The sequence below is a fragment of the Triticum urartu genome, chromosome 4A (assembly GCF_056163025.1).
Source record: "Triticum urartu cultivar PI428250 chromosome 4A, HENAU_Tu73, whole genome shotgun sequence".
Lineage (NCBI taxonomy): Eukaryota > Viridiplantae > Streptophyta > Magnoliopsida > Poales > Poaceae > Triticum > Triticum urartu.
In genome coordinates, this window is record NC_141876.1 from 212,250,555 (window position 1) to 212,257,856 (window position 7,302).

The window sequence follows — 7,302 nt, forward strand, 5'->3', positions numbered from 1 at the left end:
TGATGGCACAGTGTTCTTCAAAGGTCACCGAGTGGTTTCCAGGAAGGATAACCTAGACATGAAGGAGGATGTCATGAAATAAGCTCGTGATACACCTCTTTCTATTCAACTGGGCAGCACCAAGATGTACCAAGACATTCGTCAGAGATTCTGGTGGCCCAATATGAAGCAAGACTTTGCTCGCTATGTTGTTGAGTGTGATGTTTGATGTCATATCAAAGCTGAACATCAATGACCTACTGGAACTCTATAACCACTCGCTATTCCTGAATGGAACTGGGATAATGTGGAAATGGACTTCACCACTAGATTTCTCAGATCGCATAAGGGTCATGATGCTATTCTTGTTGTCACTAACCGATTTTCTAAGGTAGCTCACTTTCAGCCTCCCAAGGAAACCATCACTGCTAATCAGCTGACAGATCTATATGTCTCAAGCACTGTCTCACTCCATGTTTTTCCATTGGTCCTTCCCAATTCTCGAAAGATGTCGAAAAGTGGCATACCGATTGGAACTGTCGTCGAACTTTTTTTCGAGGTTCACAATGTCTTCCATGTGTGACAACTCCGCCACTCCTTCAAGGATCCTATCCGAGTAGTGGACCATGAAGTGCTTGAAATGCAACAATACCTCTCTTATAAGGAGCATTTGGTCCACATTCTTGATCAAGATGAATGCCACACCCATCAGAAGGAAATCAAGTTCCTAAAAGTTCAGCGGTCGAACCATTCTGAAGATGAAGCCACTTTGGAACACGAGGATCGTCTTCATGATGAATACCATGATTTATTTCTGTCCACCTCCTAAATCTCGGGACAAGATTTCTTTTTGCGGAGGAGATTTGTAACACCCTTGTAATTAGGTTACAGTGATCCCGGACTAATGATGCCATGCCATTTCCTATTTGCTAAGCTTAATTGTCAATTAGTTAAAACCAAGTTCAAATTGCATGTCAAATTATTATTTCTTCAAACATAAAAAAGGTGTTCAAAATATTGCAAATAATCTCTAAGAAATTGTCATGCATAAACCTACATAATTTGAATAGTTAAAATGCTCCTAATCTATTTAAAATTGGACAAGCAACATTTATTTAGGACATTTCAATTTAAACAAATACCTAAACTATTCAAAAATATTTGAAACTTGCTGGGTTAGCTCAAACCACTACCTAGTATTTATGGGGTAAATATTATGTTCAACTAAATTCATTTGGAGCTAAAATAAAATAACAGTAGAGAACAAATAAAACAGAAAAATAAAAAGAAAAGTGGAAAAGGCTTACTGTTGAACTGGGCTGCAACTACACAGTGCGCAGCCCAGGCAAACACCGTGTGTCCTCTCCTCCCTCTGTTCATCCGGGGCGTCGTGGACCCCACATGTCCGCTCGCCCGTAGATGGCCATGCGCCGGACATCCATCACCCTACCGAGGTGATAAAGGCCCCCCTTGAGGTAATGGGCAACCCTAGCCTCACTCACCCCTCTCCCTCGCTCTCCTACTCTCGGCCCAAATCAGCCGCCTCGCGCACACCAGACTCCACCATCACCATGTCCCCATCATAGGCGCGACCACCAAGCTCCTAGCGTCGCCTCTCCGTTCCCAAAAGAACCGATGGCGACTGCTACTTCCCCTAACCACACGTTCGAAACGGAGACCACCACATCATCTGGATTGAGCCATCATCCACCTACGATCACCGCAGCTCCGCTGCTCTAACTCATCGCAGCTATGCGCTACTAACCCTCCCATGAGCCCCCTTGAGCTCCCTCGGTGATCTTCGCTTGTCTTCCCCCTTTCTTTAGCCTTGCAGGCGTCTTCTAGGCCCTGCAGCCATTGTTGTCGGAGCTCGTCGCCACCATTTGCGTCACCACTATGGCTACCGCATGCACAACTTGCATTCGAGGCACACGTCGTGCTCATCACGACTCCACGGGGCCAACTTTGACCCCCAAAGCTGCTTGCCATGCTCCGTAACGTTGATCCCGAGGTCTAATCGCTGCCCCATTCATCGTCGTTGTCCCTACAGACCGTCTCTGATGCTCCCACCGGTGTCAATTGATTTGGCTTGTCATTTGCGTCCGAACACGCCCAGCTGCATGAAAAAAGGTACCCCGTAGCACATTTCCAGCTATGCCCAAGCCTCTCCACTATGGTTTCGGTTGCTGGAGTTGCACCGTGAGTGCACCACCACTCTGGGCCCCTAGCTGGTTGTCCTAGACCACTAATCAACCCCCTCTAAACCACTAACTATTAGAACCCACCCTGAAATTTATCTGGCTTAATTAAACTGACTAGTTAACTAACCTAATTGTTCACTGTCAGGTGGGTCCCCCTCTGGTTAACCATGTTTAAAGTAAAACACTATTTTAGCCCCCGGCCAACGACAGGTGGGCCCCACTCCACTATTGTGGTGGATAAGGTTGACTGGTCAGCTGCTGACTTAGCTGGGTGGCCCCACTTGTCAGCCTCACAGAACACTCTGGTGGGTACACTTTTGTGTGCTCATAGCATTTGGTATTTAACTGAATTCTGAATTGAATTAATTTCCGGAAATCATTAGAACTTATGTAATTCATAGAAAATAAATTGTAACTCCGATGAAAATAATTTATATATCAATGTCGATCAGGAAAATATGGTGAATCTGAGAATGCCTTCGATATGCCTATCACACCCTTCTAACATACAAAAACTTAACATTTGCCTCTGTATCAATACCGAAGAAATTGCTTGGAGCTGGGAAAATTTGTTAGCGCTGAAGGAAATGTGCCCTAGAGGCAATAATAAAGTTGTTATTTATATTTCCTTATATCATGATAAATATTTATTATTCATGCTTGAATTGTATTAACCGAAAACTTGGTACATGTGTGAATACATAAACAAAGCAGAATGTCCCTAGTATGCCTCTACTTGACTGGCTCGTTAATCACAGATGGTTATGTTTCCTGACCATAGACATGTGATGTCATTTGATGAACGGGATCACATCATTAGAGAATGATGTGATGGACAGGACCCATCCATTACCTTTGCATTATGATTGTTTTGTTTTATTGCTATTGATTTTTTCATGACTTATACATGTTCCTCTGACTATGAGATTATGCAACTCCTGAATACTGGAGGAACACCTTGTGTGCTATCAAATGTCACAACGTAACAGGGTGATTAGAAAGATGCTCTACAGGTGTCTCTGATGGTGTTTGTTGAGTTTGACATAGATCAAGATTAGGATTTGTCACTCCGTGTATCTGAGAGGTATCTCCGGGCCCTCTCGGTAATGCACATCACTATGAGCCTTGCAAGCAGTGTGACTAACGAGTTAGTTACGGGATGATGCATTACGAAATGAGTAAAGAGATTTGCTGATGACGAGATTGAACTAGGTATGATGATACCGACGATCGAATCTCGGGCAAGTAACATACCGATGACAAAGGGAACAACGTATGTTGTTATGCGGTTTAACCGATAAAGATCTTTGTAGAATATGTAGGAGCCAATATGAGCATCCAGTTTCCGCTATTGGTTATTGACTTCATATTTTTCTCGGTCATGTCTACATAGTTCTCAAACTCATAGGGTTCACACGCTTAACGTTCGATGACGATTCGTATTATGAGTTATGTGTTTTGATGAACCCAAGTTTATTCGAAGTCCCGGATAAGAACACGTACATCACGGGGAGTCTCAAAATGGTCGAGACATAAAGATTGATATATTGGAAGGTTATGTTTGGACACCGGGATAGTTTCAGAAAGGTTCGGACATTTTCCAAAGTACCGGGGTGTTACTGGAACCCCCCCCCCCCCCCGAGGGGGGGGTGGGTTAATGGGCCTTCATGGGACCTAGTGGAAGTGAGGAGGCGGCGGCCAGGTGGAGGCGCGCCCCCAAGCCCAATCCGAATTGGAGTACGGTTTGGGGGGCGGCCCCCGTTCCTTCTACTCCTCCTTCTTGTTCCCCCTTCCCCCCTTTTCGGAAAGGAAAGGGGGGATCCTACTTGGACTGGGAGTCCAAGTAGGACTCCCCCATTGTCGCACCCCCTCTAGGGCCGGCCCCCTCTCCTCCCCTCTTTATATACGTGGGAGGGGGGTACCCCAAAGACACACCAAGTCTTCTCTTAGCCGTTTGCGGTGCCCCCTTCCACAGTTACACACCTCGGTCATAACGTCGTAGTGCTTAAACGAAGCCCTGCGCCTTTAACTTTATCATTACCATCGCCATGCCTTCGTGCTGACGGAACTCTCCCTCAACCTCAACTGGATCAAGAGATCGAGGGACATCATTGAGCTGAACGTGTGCTGAACACGGAGCTGCCGCACGTTAGGTGCTTGGATCGGTTGGATCACGAAGAAGTTCGACTACATCAATCGTGTTACTAAACGCTTCCGCTTTTGGTGTACGAGGGTACGTGGACACACTCTCCCCTCTTATTGCTATGCATCTCCTAGATAGATATTGCGTGATCTTAGGAAATTTTTTGAAATACTGCATTCCCCAATAGTGGCATCTAAGCTTGGTTTATGCGTAGATGTTATGTGCACGAGCAGAACACAAAGAGTTGTGGGCGATAAAGGTCATACTGCTTACCAGCAACGTCTTACTTTGATTCGGCGGTATTATTGGATGAAGCGTCCCGGGCCAACATTACATGACCATGTTCATGAGACTGGTTCTACCGAAGTACTTTGCACAAAGGTGGCTAGGGGGTGTCTGCTTCTCCAACTTTAGTTGAATCGAGTTTGACAACGCCCGGTCCTTGTTGAAGGATAAAAGAACACACTTGATGAAAAATCGTTGTGGTTTTGATGCGTAGGTAAGAACGGTTCTTGCTAGAAGCCCATAGCAGCAAAGTAAAACTTGCAACAACAAAGTAGAGGACGTCTAACTTGTTTTTGCAGGACATGTTGTGATGTGACATGGTCAAGATGTGATGAGATATAAATTGTTGTATGAGATGATCATGTTTTGTAACAGTTATCGGCAACTGGCTGGAGCCATATGGTTCTCTCTTTATTGTATGAAATGCAATAGCCATGTAATTGCTTTACTTTATCACTAAGCGGTAGTGATAGTCGTAGAAGCAATAGTTGGCGAGACAACAACGATGCTATGATGGAGATCAAGGTGTCAAGCCGGTGACGATCGTGATCATGATGGTGCTTTGGAGATGGAGATCAAAGGCACAAGATGATGCTGACCATATCAGATCACTTATTTTGATTGCATGTGATGTTTATCCTTTATGCATCTTATTTTTCTTAGTACGGCGATAGCATTATAAGATGATCCCTCAATAAATTTCAAGGTATAAGTGTTCTCCCTGAGTATGCACCGTTGCTACAGTTCGTCGTGCCAAGACACCACGTGATGATCGGTTGTGATAAGCTCTACGTTTACATACAAAGGGTGCAAGCCAGTTTTGCACACGCAGAATACTCGGGTTAAACTTGACGAGCGTAGCATATGCAGATATGGCCTTGGAATACTGAAACCAAAAGGTCGAACGTGAATCATATTGTAGATATGATCAACATAGTGATGTTCACCATTGAAAACTACTCCATCTCATGTGATGATCGGACATGGTATAGTTGATATGGATCACGTGATCATTTAGATGACTAGTGGGATGTCTATCTAAGTGGGAGTTATTAAGTAATATGATAGTATTTGCAAATTATGTTGTAGATCAATAGCTCACGTTATAGCTCCCCGTTTATTTTTGATATTTTCCTAGAGAACAATAAGTTGAAAGGCGAGTTCTTTTGGAAGCTTAAAAAATAAGCCGCTCCCTTCCCAGCTTTACCGATAAGCCCCCTCTCTTATTCATTAGGGATTCTAAACTAGTTATGAAATAACTAATTTAGAAGTCTCAAAAAAATTTGGGGGTGGCTTATTTTTTAAGCTGGGGAGAGGCAGCTTATTTTTTAAGCCGTCAAAAAGAACTGGGCCGAAAGATGATAGTAGAAATGATGTGGACAGGATCCTTTATCTAAGGATTATCCTCATGGCTGCGCAAAAGAGTTATGTCCTTGATGCACCGCTAGGTGATAGACCTATTGCAGGAGTAGATGCAGACGTTATGAACGTCTGGCAAGCTCGACATGACGACTACTTGATATTTTAGTGCGCCATGCTTTACGGCTTAGAACCGGGACTTCAAAAACGTTTTGAATGCCACGGAGCATAAAAGATGGTCCAAGAGCTAAAATTTGTATTTCAAACTCATGCTCGATTCGAGAGGTATGAGGCCTCTGACAAGTACTTTGCCTACAAGATGGAGGAGAATGGCTGAGCCAGTGAGCATGTACTCAGAATGTCTGGGTAGTACAATCGCTTTAATCAAGTGGGAGTTAATCTTCCAGACTACCGGAATAGTTTCGGAAAGGTCCGGACATTTTTCGGAGTACCGAGGGGTTACTGGACCCCCCCCCCCCCCCGAGGGGCTAATGGGCCTTCATAGGTCCTAGTGAAAGAGAGGAGGCGGCGGCCAGGTACAGGCGCGCGCCCGCCCAAGCCCAATCCGAATTGGACTAGGGTTTGGGGGGCAACTCCCCTTTCCTTCTTGTCCTCCTTCTCTTTCCCCCTTCCCCCTTCTCCGGGAAGGACAGGGGGGGCAAATCCTACTTGGACCGGGATTCTAAGTAGAACTCCCCCCCTTGGCGCGCCTCCTCTATGGCCGGCCCCCTCTCCGCCCCCCTTTATATACGTGGGGGGCACCCCAAAGACACACCAAGTCTACTCTTAGCCGTGTGCGGTGCCCCACTCCATAGTTACAAACCTCAGTCATATCTCGTAGTGCTTAGGCGAAGCCCTGCGCTGGTAACTTCATCATCACCGTCGCCACGCCGCCGTGCAGACGGAACTCTCCCTCATCCTCAACTGGATCAAGAGATCAAGGGACGTCATTGAGATGAATGTGTGCTAAACGCGGAGGTGCCATACGTTCAGTGCTTGGATCGCGAAGACGTTCTACTACATCTACCGCGTTACTAAATGCTTCCACTTTTGGTCTATGAGGGTACATGGACACATTCTCCCCTCTCATTTCTATGCATCTCCTAGATAGATCTTGCGTGATCGTTAGTTTTTTTTTTTGAAATACTGCGTTCCCCAACAAGTGCCCCATCATTGGCCCTACCCCATTGTCCATCTTGCCACACCGTACTATCTTGGTTGTCATGGATCATTGTACCGAGCCTAGAACACTCCTAAAGGCCCTTACAATTGCATGAATCTACCGAGCCGTACAAGTGTGATCTACCAAGGGTGATTCCTTGTATTTCACTGTCG